Below are 15,966 nucleotides of genomic sequence, written 5' to 3'. Positions count from 1 at the left end.
AAAAGGGATTCTTGCACTAACAAAGTTAAATTTGAAAATGGCTTTATTGGTGAATGATGGACCTCAGAAAAATCATTTCATCATGTTAATAATGGCTTTTTTGAAAAACTGCCCTAACACACTAGAATGTTTAGACAAAGCGATCAAAGAGGAAACTGGTGTATGAGTTTGTTTTGTCATGTAAAACTCTTCTGAATATTTTTCCAGCATGTAGGCTTTGATTCAAGGTTGGCAAACTTTGGGTCACAAGGAATTATAACAGTCCTGAAGTGGTGTTCACTCGAGCTGAATTCCACCTGTATCATACCCACAGCAGCCGCAAAGCTGACATGAATTTTTGGCAGTTTAAAGAGGCCACATTGTATACTTCACTGCAGATAAAGCCACTGGAGAATACAAAAGTGTTGAAAGGCTAAAATTTAATTAATGACCAATTAGCACCCCCTGTGGGTTCATTGTGCGGTAAAGTGATAAATACGGTGTGCTAATATAGAAAAAGCTGTTACAAAGATTAGGGAGGAAATACTACCAGAATTATCCATTTGGTATTATAATACAGTGGTCATCAGTATTCTTGATTTTGAGGTTCCTGTGTCTAAACATGATAGGAATTAAGATCTAAGGCAAAATTATTATTTTCTTTTTATTTTAAGGTACAGAGGTTAAGCCTCACACTCAGCTCGTGAATGCACCTAGCGAAACACCTTGCAGCTGCAACTCAGACTAGTAGTGTGTGTAGCCTCCTACCCAGTCAGTGTCCATGCACTTTGTGGGGAAGTTATATGCTATGTTAGTTGCTCAGTCGTATCTGACTCTGAGACCCCATGGACTGTAGCCCGCCAGACTCCTCTCTCCATGGGCTTCTCCAGGCAAGAATCCTGGAGGGGTTTGCCATTCCCTTCTCCAGGGGATCTTCCTGACCCAGGGATGGAACCCAGGTCTCCTGCATTGTAGGCAGATTCTTTACCCTCTGAGCCACCAGGAAAGACCTTATATACTATTAGTGGTATTTAAAAATTGGTGGATGCTGGACTATCTTGAGATTCTATGCGTATGTTGAGATCTACAGAACAAATCGCCAATACATCCTCACAGGATAGAATGTCTATGATGTTTGAAAAGAATCATCATTAACTTTCACATTAACACTTACATAGTAAAACTAAAATTGAAATGTGATGTTGGATCCGAAGTAACCCCAGTGATACAAGGAGTCGTTTATTTTAAATGGAATAATGTTTACAAACAGCAAAGGATAAAAGTATGTTCTTAAAATAACTCTAAATATGGCATAACAAAATATCTCTACACAGACCATTAATATCAATGACCTTATTTGTATAGTTTTTTTTTTCCATTTACCTAATTAGGCAATATTTGAAAGAGGCAATCCTGAAAAAATGCTTATTATCAATTTGATGGATTCTCCAGGTACCTCATTCTCCCTTTGTTTTATATGCCTCCCTTTAGGTTCAGTTTATTCTTCCCTAGAATGAATCTAAAAATGAAATTCAAACTGGCTCATTCTGTCATTTGTTTCTTGTTAACAGTCCTGGTAATGTATTTATAGGAACCAAACTAGTCAAAAGTATAGCACAGGGAAGGCACGCATGTATGTTTTTATGCAGGACTGAACGTTCAGAACAGATTTAATGCTTACTGCTCAATCATGGCATACATTTTAAAAATATCTTTTCTATTTCTCATTACAAAGTGTTAATCATATAATTTGCCACTTAATATGTGTATATGTACAATCATGCCTTAATGAAGTATACTTCATTAGGGGAAGTCTCTATGATGCAATTTTTTTTACTTAATATATATCACATATATTATTTTTATTAAATTATATATGTTGTATACTCAATCATATATTTAACACATATGCATATACTTATGTATATGCATGAATATGCATGATGAAGCACAAGCTGGAATCAAGATTGCTGGGAGAAATATCAATAACCTCAGATATGCAGATGACACCACCCTTATGGCAGAAAGTGAAGAGGAACTAAAAAGCCTCTTGATGAAAGTGAAAGAGGAGAGTGAAAAAGTTGGCTTAAAGCTCAACATTCAGAAAACGAAGATCATGGCATCCGGTCCCATCACTTCATGGGAAATAGGTGGGGAAACAGTGGAAACAGTGTCAGACTTTATTTTTCTGGGCTCCAAAATCACGCAGATGGTGATTGCAGCCATGAAATTAAAAGACGCTTACTCCTTGGAAGGAAAGTTATGACCAACCTAGACAGCATATTAAAAAGCAGAGACATTACTTTGTCAACAAAGGTCCTTCTAGTCAAGGCTATGGTTTTTCCTGTGGTCATGTATGGATGTGAGAGTTGGACTATAAAGGAAGCTAGCGCCGAAGAATTGATGCTTTTGAACTGTGGTGTTGGAGAAGACTCTTGAGAGTCTCTTGGACTGCAAGGAGATCCAACCAGTCCATTCTGAAGGAGATCAGTCTTGGGTGTTCACTGGAAGGACTGATATTGAAGCTGAAACTCCAGTACTTTGGCCACCTGATGCGAAGAGCTGACTCATTTGCAAAGACCCTGACGTGGGAAAGGTTGAAAGCAGGAGGAGAAGGGGATGACAGAGGATGAAATGGTTGGATGGCATCACCGACTCAACGGACATGAGTTTGAGTAAGTTCCGGGAGTTGGTGATGGACAGGGAAGCCTGGCATGCTGCAGTCCATGAGGTCACAAAGAGTTGGACATGACTGAACGACTGAACTGAACTGTATTAAAATATATGTGTGTATATAGATGTATGTAATATTGCCTTATTTATACATGTAACTAAGATGAAGTTTATATATTACATATATTACTTTTATTAAATTATATGTACTGTATGCTCAATTATATATTTAACACATAGGTATATATACATAATTGTATTAAAATATATGTGTGTATATAGATATGTATAATATATATATATATATATATATATATATATATATAGGCTTGTTTATATATGTAACTAAGATGAAGTTTCTCCAACGTACAGGACAGAGTGTACAAAATTCCACTGAAAACCAAATATGAGTCAGTAAATAAACTCTACTCAGATAATATGTAACTGCTTAGTTCATATGTGAAATGCACCAATTCTGAATAATTTTCATTGAGAAATCGATAGCAGTGTTTCTCTGCTTTTGTTTTGGAGTTTTAAAATTTGTTTTTGAAAAGAGGAATATGGATAGCATACATCTGTATATGTTCAAAACCTATGGGTATGACCCTTGTAAAAGCATGTTTCTAATACCCAAAGACATAAAACCAACTGGCGCAATTCTGGGATCTTGACTGACTCAAAGTTGTCTGCAAGAAAGCGCTGGTTTCTGAACCTTTACAAAGCCTCCTCCCACATCTGAGCTCCACTCTTTTCTCTCAAGATGACCTGATGTGGTTTGGCATGGGTTATGCATACCTCTGGGTCTGACTTGAGGGATCAAAGGAAAGAAAATAAATGAATTTGACTGAAGCCTACATAGAGAAGAGGAAGTCAAGGCTGTCATTCTTAACTTCTCATATATATGAAGTGTTAGATTTAAGACCTGTGAGAAGTCTTAGCCTTTAGAGGAAAAAAAACACTAATTTTACAGATGAAAACACAGATCAGCAAGAATGAGTAACAGGTTACAATTTGCACTAACAATAGCAGCTCATGGGGTTGTTAAAACCCAAGCCCTATTCCCTCCTGTTCAGGCAAGCAGCTTGATCGAAGTGTCAGGTAATTCTCCCAGTCCATCCTTCCCCACCTCCCCTTAAAACAACAACTGCCTCATATGCCACCTAGTCATCCAGTTTTTATGGGTAAATGAATGAACTTAAAATAGTGTTTCACAGTGTTCACTCTTTGTTGTTAAAGATTCCATTGTGTTTTTTTTTTCTTTTATAAAACCAGTTTATGCTAATTGGCATAAGTCTACACATATATATTATTGTTGTTGTCCAGTAGCTAAGTCGTGTCCAACTCTCTGTGATCTCATGGAGTGCAGCAAGCCTGGCTCCTCTGTCCTCCACTATCCCCTAGAGTTGGCTCAATGTCATATCCAATGAGTCGCAGATACTATCTCACCATCTCATCCTCTGCCCCACCCCTCTTCTCCTTTTGCCATCAACCTTTACGAGCACCAGGTCTCTTCCAATGAGTTGGCTCTTCCCATCAGGTGGCCAGTATTGGAGTTTCAGCTTCAGCATCAGTCCTCCAATGAATATTCAGGGTTGATTTCCTTTAGGATGGACTGGTTTTGTTAGGGGAAGCACACTGCTTGAAACCGCCCACCCTGGCCAGGCACCATAGTAACCATTTGCGTGAGTTGTTTTATGACAGGACATCCTGATAAGGAATACAGAACTAATAAGCCACCACCAACCGGAAGAGTTCGGGAAAGGTCTAAAGGAGACACCACGTGTCCGTCCACTTCCCAGAATCCCTCTCGCTAGCATCCATCTTGGCTGAGCAATGCCTGGGCCACCAGGAAAGACTCTGAATTAGAATGATTGGTCAAAGAGCACCCGGAAACTAATCCCATCACCATAAAACCCGACATTGCAAGCCATGTGGCAGAGCAGTTCTCCTGGGTTCCCTTACCCTACTGCTCTCCACCCGGGTGCCCTTTCCCAATAAAGTCTCTTGCTTTGCAGCACATGTGTCTCCTTGGACAATTCATTTCCGAGCCTTAGACAAGAGCCCTGGAAGGGGTCCGCCTTCCTGCAACAGTTTGATCTCCTTACTGTCCAAGGGACTCTCAAGAGTCTTCTCCAGCACCACAGTTCAAAAGCATCAGTTTTTTGGTACTCAGGCTTCTTTATGGTCCAACTTTCATATCCGTACATGACCACTGGGAAAACCATAGCTTTGACTATACAGATTCTTATTGGTAAAGTGATATCTCTGCATTTTAACATGCTGTCTAGGCTTGTCATAGCTTTCTTTCCAAGGAGCAAGCATCATTTAATTGTATAAAATGTTAGGCTCTCAGGTGTATCTGACTCTTTGTGACTCTATGGACTGCAGCCATGGAATTTTCCAGGCAAGAATACTGGAATGGCTAGCCATTCCCTTAGCCAGGGGAATCTTCCCGACCCAGGGATTGAACCTGTGTCTCTGGATTGCAGGCAGATTCTTTAACCTCTGAGTCACCAAGGAAGCCTTTAATTGTATGGAAAAAAACAAAAACCTGACAATCAATTCTTTGAATCTGTAACCTGCAGTTGACAAGTCAGGACAGCCTATTTCTTAATTTACCTTCCAGCTACTACCTATAAAAATCACACACACACACACAAACACACACCTCCAGTTTTTTTTTTTTTTTTTGATAATGCTTCTGTCCTTCCCTAGGGCTTCCCAGGTGGCACTAGTAGTAAAGAACCCACCTGCCAATGCAGAAGACATAAGAGATGTGTGTTTGATCCCTGGGTTGGGAAGATCCCCTGGAGGAGGTCATGGCAAACCACTCCAGTATTTTTGCCTGGAGAATCTCATGTGAAGAGGAGCCTGTCAGGCTACGGTCCATGGGGTTGCAAAGAGCCAGATATAACTGAAGCAACTTAGCATGCAGGCACGTGCCCTCCCTTCCTCTCTTCTTTCCATCCTCTCCTCTGGGGGGAGCAGTTCCGTTGGGTCAGGTATTGGCAAATAAAAGCAGAAGAAAAGGTTCCATCAGATTAGCGCTGTGGTCAGCTTCATCTTTCTCACACTCTTGCCTCTGGAGCCACATTTTCTACCACTCACCCAGTAAGGGATACAATGAAGGGGCCTCCTCACCTTCCGGCACATTCCCTTTCCTCTGTCATCACTGCAGCTACCATGACTCCACACAAGGAAACCGAAGGCTGACCCTCTGCCCAACCAGCTGACCAAGAGCGGCGTTCCTTAGCATAATCCACCAACCTGCACCCCAGCCAGCTGAACAGCAGTTACAGACTCCTCCACACACCCCTCCCCAGGTCTACTGACAGTGAACTTCTAGGGGATAGGCTCTGAAATCCTCAGTTTTAGGAAGCTTTTAGGGTGCTTCCCCTGTATTTCTGAATTTGAAAACCACTATTGTCTTCTACGCCCTCTGAATCATTTAAATCCTCTGCTTCAAGTTCCCTATGCCTGGCCATGTCTTTTCCACATTGGCCACTCCAAACTAGAGCAGGGGTGATGGAAATCTTTCTCTCCCTCACCCAAAGACCAAATTAAATCCCATCTCTTCCAAGAGGCAACTTTTTCAGAAAGAAAAGGACATCATTATTCTTTGCTTTCCAAACTCTTAACACTGCCCGCTCCTACTATGGATAGGACTCCAAGTTTCCAGTCTTTCCAATGTACACATTCAACTAGCTCCCAGAAATTACTTCCTCTCTGTAGAAGTGTTGTTGGCAGCAGCCTGTAAATTTCTAGAAACAGACAGTAACCATTTTGAAAAGTTATAAAGTTCCAAGTACATAAAGGCTGGATGTTACCTGATTCGGCTACAGACTTGTGAGTAAACAGCTCGTTTCAAATGTGAACATGGAAAAATTTACCTCCTAAAGTTTGGTGGATAATTACTTTCAAGCTGCATTAGCTTGATGAGAAATATCAATAGGCTATGAAATGCTGCTCATCCCATGAACCATTTCAAAGAATGAAGGTCGTCATAAAACGGAAGACAAGGCAAATGAGTAAGTGAAGGAGGGAGAAAGGAAGGAGGCAGGGCCTTGCAATGATCAGCAACACTCTCTTTTTGCACTCAGGAAGGCATCACTAGAGCTGCTGATTGCATGCCTTAAGTCTGGCCCTCTTGAGAAACCATAGATATCTTTTTTTTTTTTTGCACTGGCTCCTATCAGTCTCAGGCAACTTCCTGGGTTCTGCACGTAAGTGTGGAATGTCATACAGTAAATTAAGCCTTCTGCTGTCAAAGCTAGAAACAGGAGGGCAGTAGAAAAGTAGCTTGATCTCAAATGATTTTTATTGGCTTCATTTACATCCTGTTTAAGGTCTTCTGAGTAGCTCAAGGTGTCTTATCTCTGACTACCAGGGGGTATTTTGCAGTCAGAGCAGTTAACATACTTCTCTCTCCCTCCCCTCCTATTCCTTTCCCTCAAGCTCTCTCTCTCTTTTTTTTTTTTAAGCCATCTTATCTTATCACACACATCTCTTCAGGCTGAGGAGAACCCATACTTATCAGAAGCAGTGTGCTCTATTGTCGTTTGGGCCTCTTCCAGACAAATGAAAGTTTAAGTCAAAAGAAAATCAGTTAACCTCTTCTCCACTCGGTTTGGAAATACTCAGGGCTGTCTCACTTTTTCGAGTTCTGAATGGTACCAGGAGCTTTCCCCTATAATTTACATGCACACAGAGCAGCTACCCCATCAGATTAAGAAGAGCAGGTACAAAGTTGCCGGTACTAAATTGCACAATGACCCTGAATAAGGTAGCTGCAAGTCTGCCTTCACCAGGCTACTCACTCTCTGCCTAGGATCATTTATCCATGCTATCTCAGGAAGAGGAAGCACCAATGCATGCTAACTCCCTTCAGTCGTGTCCCACTCTTTGTGACCCCATGGACTGTAGTCCACCAGGCTCCTCTGTCCATGGGATTCTCCAGACAAGAATACTGGAGTGGGTTGCCATTTCCTCCTGCAGGGCGTCTTCCCAGGGATGGAACCCATGTCTCTTGTTTCCTGCGTTGGCAGGTAGGTTCTCTACCATTAGTGCTACCTGGGAAGCCAGGAAGCTCCAATAATCTACTAGAAAAAAAAAAGAAAAAACAGAAACTAAAAGACAGTGAGGGCAAGTGAGAAACAGCATTTGAGAGAGGAGGGACTTCTCTCCTGAGGCACCTGAGCGCTCAGTAGGGGGCCCATATAAACACTGCTGCTGCTGCTGCTGCTAAGTCACTTCAGTCGTGTCCGACTCTGTGCGACCCCGTAGACGGCGGCCCACCAGGCTTCCCCGTCCCTGGGATTCTCCAGGCAAGAACACTGGAGTGGGTTGCCATTTCCTTCTCCAATGCATGAAAGTGAAAAGTGAAAGTGAAGTCGCTCAGTCGTGTCTGACCCTTAGGGACCCCATGGACTGCAACCTACCAGGCTCCTCCATCCATGGGATTTTCCAGGCAAAAGTACTGGAGTGGGGTGCCATTGCCTTAGATGGTTGGTAGAAATATATCAGTACACAGCTTCTCTAATAACAGCACACACATTATTCAAATCTCTTACAAAATCAGACAGTCTGCTAGGGAACCCAAGTATGGAGGGACTTGATCCTTCTGTTACAAACCCTGTAGCAATAGCCTACAACTTGGGTACACCTTGGAATCATCGAGGAGCTTTTAAAATACTGGGTCCATGCCCAGACCAATTAAATCAGACCCTCTTAGGGTCGGGGCCCCTGGGGGATGCAGTCAAGGTTGACAACCACTGCCTCTAGACTATCACGAGTCATTTTGCAAAGCCCCATGGAAGGCAGTCTAAGAGCCAGACTCCACACAAACAAACCCCTTCATTGTCTGGGCTCCCCTCCACCAGGAGAGGCAGGCCAGCACAGGGCTAAGTTTCTGCATACTTTGTGTCAAATGCAATGAACCAGATTTTTTAAGTTACAGCAAGCACAAGTGAACACTCCAATCACTCACCATTATTGCCGGTGAAAGAGCAATATGTGAACAGTTATTAGGCGCCTCATCTGTGTGTTTTATATTCCTTTAAAAATTTCCCATCCCTCTTCTCCTTCATCCCCCAGCACCCCACGGGCTCCTTTATATTAGTGATAACCCCATCCTTTCACCTGCGGTGAAGGCTCTCTTAATTGTCCATTATCTTAGTGTGTCAGCACAAAGGAGCGGAGACAGACTCCTCGTCCAAACGGTTTCACCTCCCTCTCCTGAGAGTGATGCCCTTGTCAAGGCATTAAAGACACGAGAACCTGCCACTTATCAGAATTGTATTTGAATCGAACCACTGTCCTTGAAAACTGTAGGCAGGAGATGGTATCAAACAGCAGCGCATTGCCAGCTCCAGGTCCACGGAGGCTGGAACAATCTACAAAGATACCATCCAAACTTCGCCTTGCAGCCCTCATAATAGAATTACAGGTAACAATGAAAACATGTTCCCTGATTTTTTTTAAGTGCTAAATACAAAGGAATTCCTGAGTCATATTGCTGTCAAGGCAAAGCTAACAGCTCCAAGCCCTAGGACATCTTTGAATGTAAACTGAAGGAGGAACCAAACCATAAAACTCGTCTAATTATTCCAGGTCTAGGATTCTCACAAACATAAGTCAAGGCTATGAAAACATCACATTTATCTTGTTACAATGGGTTGAGGGGAATGAGCACATCTTTAGTGATCTTACGGATAAATGAAGCACATTCTAGACAGCATCTAAACACAAAAATAAAAGGCAGAAAAAATGTTTTCAAGTATTCACGTCATTTTGTGTGATTTCCATTTCTCTGTATTTCCTTGCCACTTTTTATATTTCTTTCTTACTCAGTTAAAACCTGCACTGCCTTAGAAAAAAAAAGAATTTATGCGTGCTTTTAACAAGTAAACAAGTGTACAAATTAATTCAGAGAGCAGTAATTTTGAAAATTTTCTATGTTTAATGTGCACTGCAGTTAAACTACTTTTTCTGTACAAATTAATTTACTGCATCAGTGATCGATGTTTATGTTTAGGCAATTTTATTTCTCAGTATGGTAAAATTAGACCTAATAGTTGCAACCTGTTATGTCCAATCTGTCACTGAAATTCAAATTGCCTTTTTCCTATTATTCAAGGAGCAATTTGGAGGAATTAAAGCCATCTAAAAACGGAAGACAAACAATTCTCTGTAAGGACTCAATAGTCTGTGTCATCAACCAAATCCACACCCCAGTGAGCTCTCCAAAGCAGGTCCTTTCGACACGGTTTTTCCAAGGTTCTCAAACTTTCACATCTGCCAAGCCACACTGAAGAAATTTTAGGATAAACCGAAAATTGTATCCTAACAATGTTCGACCTTTGAGAAAAGTAACCGAAGGTTCAAATATTTTGTTGTTGACACCACAATCCCGGCCCCAACCTAAAATACTACACCCCCACCTCCACAGCTAGTATATGTGCCCCATCCTATTTTCCATTTGGTTCTATCTACAAATATATTCTTTAGGGCTTTTCCTTGCAAAATAAATTTAATTCATAATTTTCTTTCTTACTGAGGTGGATTCAGTGATGGGGATGCCTCAGATTTAGTTTGCAGCAATGAACGCTAGGACTGGAATGAAACCTACTTTACAAACGATTTTCGTTATGCTTGTTTTTTCTTATCGTTTAATTATAGGTTTGGCCCTGTGCTGTGCTGAGTTGGTCAGTCGTGTCTGACTCTTTGCAACCCCATGGACTATTGCCTGCCAGGCTCCTCTGTCTGTCCATGGAGATTCTCCAGGCAAACAATACTGGAGTGGGTTGCCATGTCCTCCTCCAGGGGATCTTCCCAACACAAGGATCAAACCTAGGTCTCCCGCATTGCAGGTGGATTCTTTACGACCTGAGACACGAGGGAAGCCCAAGAGTACTGGAGTGGGTAGTTTAACACTTGTCCAGGGGATCTTCCCCACCCAGGAACTGAACTGGGGTCTCCTGTATTGTAGGCGGATTCTTTACTAGCTGAGCTACCAGGGAAGCCCCAGCTTGACCCGAGGCAGTGGTTAGAGATTCTCTATTTTCTGGATGCAAATAATATGTCTAAATGGAGAAGATGGGAGGGGACATACTAAAAAGCATAAAAAGTTATCAGGGCCCCAGCCCCTAAGAGTCAAGAAGACCTCTAATTAGGCTTCAAGTACAAGGTGACTCAATCTGCTGGGGTTCTACTTCCAATATTCTATACTACTGTCTTACAATATGCTCTCAGGAGATTTTTACTTTCTTCAACAAAAGGATCCTAAATCCACTGTTGAAATAATCATTACTTGATATAAGAGAATTGCAGAAAATATTTCTTTGGTAACACTCCCAACTTCCACCTTCAACTCCCAAATCCACCTTTTCCAGTAGTTTCCATTGATTATAGGGAGATTCCGTGTAGATTTGGGAATGCTTCGTCATGATGGGATAGCCTCAGTTTTCTTATATGGTTGAGTTTCCACATCATCAATAAAAACCTGACCATTTCCATCAACCCAACCATCTTTTGAGCTTCACAGTGGCCAATGACTAGTCTGAATTTCTTCCTGCTGGCCTCCTGCTTGGCTGAAATAGCCCAATGAAATGACAGCCTTGCCTCAGCTTAAGCCTACTTAATGTCACATGCAGCCTCAGCCTAGATGCTATTCACTAGTCTCCAGGGGATATTAACCTTGCCCAACCTCTTCCCTCCCTCTTCCAAGGACAAAGCAAAGGAGAAAATTCCAGGAAACGCCTTCTGCATTGACACAGTTACACACCACTTTCTCTCTAGATGGAGATAAGAGGACACAATCAAAAGGAGTAATTATTTGTTCAGATAGACACATCAAAACTCAGTCATTCTATACAAATACACTATTGATCCTATACATAAAATAGATAACTAATGAGAAAATACTGTTTAGCACAGGTAACTCTACTTAATGCACTGTAGTGACCCGAAAAGGAAGGAAATACAACAGGATGTATATATGTGTGTATGTTGTGTATTCAGTTGCTCAGTTGTGTCTGACTCTTTTGCGACCTATGGACTATAGCCCACCAGGCTCCTCTTGTCCGTGGGATTTCCCACACAAGAATACCGGAGTAGGTTGTCATTTCTGTCTCCAGGGGATCTTCATGATCCAGGAATTGAACCTGAGTCTCTTACATCTTGTGCATTGATAAGCAGATTCTTCACCACTAGCACTGCCTGCGATTTTCCATATATATATGGCTGATTCACTTTGCTATAGAAAGTAACACACTGTAAAGCAGCTATACTCCAATAAAAATTAATTTTAAAAAATAAAGGAAAATAAAAACATCAATCCATGGGGAAAAGAACTCAGTCACTCTATATAAGCAGAAGATCTGGTGTTGAAATAAATGAAGTAAACACAGGAATATCTTTCCTTTGCTTGCTCTCTCTTTTTTAACTTTTCCATTACCACTTTTTCAATTCTAAGACAAACTCATTTCTTCATACAATTGCTTAGCTCATCAAGCTGATTAATAATTTAACTTTGAGGCAGGACTGATTAATGTGGATTATGCAACTGATTAATACTGTTACTATAGCCCACCTCCAAGTGAGCTCTAAGTGTCTTATTTTCCAATTTTTTAAAAAAGTATTGAAATGGCTTCTAATTAATGTGACTTGGTCTTCTTAAGTTTGGAAAACTTTATCATAATGTGAAATTGAGGGTGTATCTGTCCTTTTTGGACTTCTTGATACCAAAGAACTAAGAAAGAATAAATGAAAACAAAACATATTGACACGTAACATTTCAACACTCAAGCCTAGAATGGTAAGAATCTATTGTTCATCTACAGAAATGCCTTGACTTTGAAATGCTGAACCTATAAATGTTGTCAGTGAGTGAACCACGTCTTGTCAGGCTCCTTTATTTGGTGGGAGTCCTCACCAGAGTCCACTATGACATAAGTCTCCTTTCCGCCCAACAGCAGTGAACAAAGGGAATTCCACCCATTTGCCCTCCAGCAACACCCACTGGTGGAGAAGGAAATGGCAACCCACTCCAGTATTCTTGCCTGGAGAATCCTGTGGGCAGGGGAGCCTGGTGGGCTGCCGTCCATAGGGTTGCACAGAGTCGGACACGACTGAAGCAACTTAGCATGCATGCATGCATTGGAGAAGGAAATGGCAACCCACACCAGTATTCTTGCCTGGAGAATCCCAGGGACAGAGGAGCCTGATGGGCTGCCACCTATGGGGCCGCACAGAGTCGGACACGACTGAAGCAACTTAGCAGCAGCAGCAACCCCCACTAGGCACTCCAGCATCGCACTCGCCCTATCAGTGCAGAAGTCTTTCCACTAGAATACTGGAGTGGGTAGTTGTTCCTTTCCGTGGGGGATCTTCCCAACACAGGATTGAATCCAGGTCTCCCTCATTGCAGGCAGATTCTTTATCAGCTGAGACACCAGGGAAGCCCAAGAATACTGGAGTGGGTAGCTGTTCCCTTCTCCAGGGGATCTTCTGACCCAGAAATTGAACCAGGGTCTCTTGGATTGCAGGCAGATTCTTCACCAGCTGAGCTACCAGGGAAGCCCCTCAAGTTCCCCAGAGAAGTTCAAACACATAAGTGCTCGCGCACACACACACACACACACACACACACACACACACTCACTCTTCTATCTGCCCTACTTCCTGTGCGCCCATGGCTACTCCTTCCATGCCAAGTTGGTCATTTCCAGAAGCTGAAGCCCTCATAGAGACTCTGACCTTCACAGCTTCTGCTCAGCCACCCTTTGGAAAAGAAGCCACTGGAACTCAAACTCCTGGCCTTCACCAGAGTCCCCGGCCTCTCGTGCCCTCCTGTTCCAGAAGACCTAGGGGATGCTCTACCCCTAAAGCTCATGAAACACAGGGAGAGGGATCAGGGGTCCCTGCTTCTGCAGTGAGTCCTGGAGAAACACGAGTCTGACTTCATCACTGAAGACTCAGAATCCAAATTCCCATCTAAACGATGCTTACAGCTTATTGTTTGCTTCTCTATTTGGTTATAAACAGCCTCTAGCACAAACCAGAGACATCTTTAGCTGGGGTCAGTCACTCAGTTGCGTCTGACTCTTACGACCCCATGGATCGCAGCCCACCAGGCTTCTCTGTCCATGGAATTCTCCAGGCAAGAATACTGGAGTGGGTTGCCATTTTCTCCTCCAGGCAATCGTCCTGAACCAGGGATCAAAACCATCGTCTCTATGTCTCCTGCACTGGCAAGTGGATTCTTTGCCACTGGTGCCACCTGGGAAGCCCAAGACACTTTTAAGAGAATTGCAAAAGGCAATTCCCCCAAGATGATAAATTCCAAAAGGCACCCTCCTTAGAGAAGAACTACAAAATGTGTCTCTTCCACTGGTTGGTGTAAGCACTGCCGGATTTCTGTCCCTTCACTGTGTTTTGGGGACCTTTGTAATATCCACAAGTACATAGCAGTATGTGCGATTCTTTACTGTAAACGTCGTATGGTAAAAAAATGAACCGAAAAATGAGGCCAAAGAATTGATGCTTTTGAACTGTGGTGTTGGAGAAGACTCTTCAGGGTTCCTTGGACTGCAAGGAGATCAAACCAGTCAATCCTAAAGGAAATCAGTCCTGAATATTCATTGGAAAGACTGACACTGAAGCTGAAGCTCCAATATTTTGTCCACTTGATTCAAAGAACTGACTCATTGGAAAAGACCCTGATACCGGGAAAGATTGAAGGCCAGAGGACAAGGGGATGACAGAGGATGAAATGGTTGCATGGCATCACCGACTCGATGGACACGAGTTTGAGCAACTTCTGGAAGTTGGTGATGGACAGGGAAGCCTGGTGTGCTGCAGTCCATGGGGTCAGGAAGAGTCAGACATGACTGAGCAACTGAACCAAACCGAAAAACCTAATCCTCATTTACTGCATGTTCTACTGGAAAACAGGTGTGTAATTCCATTGTGAACAACTTATAAAATATACTTTCGGTGATTCTGAACACTGCAGAAGGCAGACGAGTTGCCGTGGCTGTAGCCAATCTTCACTCATCTCATTATGTCAAGGATGTAAAGTTGTTTATTCTTAGCATGTCTCTTCTGAAAAGAGATTTTTTTTTAAAAAATTGCATTAATTTTATTGTGGGTCATTAGTGAATACTCTTTTGTATATAATTTCAATTCTTTCTTTCTTTGCTGGGTCCTCATTGCTGTGCAGGCTTTACTCTAGTTGCAGACATTGGCCATCAGGGGCTACTCTTTAGCTGTGGTACCTGGGCATCTCACCGTGGTAACTTCTCTAGTTGCGGCTCTAGGGAGTACAGGCTTCAATAGTTGTGGCATGTGGGCTCAGTAATTGCGGGTCCTGGCATCTAGAGCATAGGTTCAACAGCTGTGGTACATGGGCTAGTTGCTCTGTGGGATCTTCCGGGATCAGGTATTGAACCAATGTCTCCTGCGCTGGCAAGTGGAGTCTACCACTGAGCCACCACGGAAGTTCCATGAATACTTTTTTATAGTGCAAAGTTCCTTGGGGATTTACCTTTGAGTTAATATGCTTTTTATTGACCTAAGCTTCTACATTTGCTCTGCAGATGGGAGAAGTAGGACAGGTGGTTTAGTTGAAGCAAAACAGTCTCAATTGTTCTTTTAACTCATTCAAGTCTACTCATTCACATTTTCACCATCAAATGAAATGGATATCAAAAGGACATTTTGCTACGCACTGAGATACAAAGGGATACAAAATGCTTTCTCTACCCACTCTTGGTCACTGGTAACCAGTAGGCCTTGGAACTGTGTTAGTTACTCAGTCACATACTACTCTGTCACCCACTGATTTTAGCATCCATCTGTGGATCTTGTCTTCAACACTTATTTCTGTGGTGTTTGCCTAATGGTGACTTTGTATTTCTATCATTCCTCCATTTACTAATTAGACTTACTCTGTACACAGAGTTATTCCTTCTCCCCTACTTATTTGCCAAGATTCATTTAGTTATGTTTACATCATGGACTTTAAAAAAGAATTCTATGATCTCTGTTCAGTTGTTGTTCAGTCACTCGGTCATGTTCGATTCTTTATGACCCCCATGGACTGCAGCACACCAGGGTTCCCTGTCCTTCACCATCTCCTGGAGCTTGCTCAAATTCATGTCCATTGAGTTAGTGATACCTTCCAACCATCTCATCGTCTGTCATCCCTTTCTCTTCCTGCCTTCAATCTTTCCCAGCATCGAGGTCTTTTCCAATGGGTCATTTCTTCGCATCAGGTGTTCAAATTATTGGAGCTTCAGCTTCAGCACTAGTTCT

The 15,966-nt window shown here is 42.4% G+C and overlaps 1 protein-coding gene across 5 annotated transcripts in view; it reads right to left on the bottom strand.

Moving 5' to 3' along the window:
- The window catches only part of ZNF521 (zinc finger protein 521), a 312,082-nt gene that overhangs the window by 188,723 nt on the left and 107,393 nt on the right, over nucleotides 1-15,966 (bottom strand). The window lies entirely within an intron of this gene.

Source organism: Bos indicus x Bos taurus, chromosome 24 (assembly GCF_003369695.1).
Source record: "Bos indicus x Bos taurus breed Angus x Brahman F1 hybrid chromosome 24, Bos_hybrid_MaternalHap_v2.0, whole genome shotgun sequence".
Taxonomy (NCBI): domain Eukaryota; kingdom Metazoa; phylum Chordata; class Mammalia; order Artiodactyla; family Bovidae; genus Bos; species Bos indicus x Bos taurus.
Note: the sequence above shows the minus strand (reverse complement) of the source record. Positions and strands in the feature narration are given on the sequence as shown.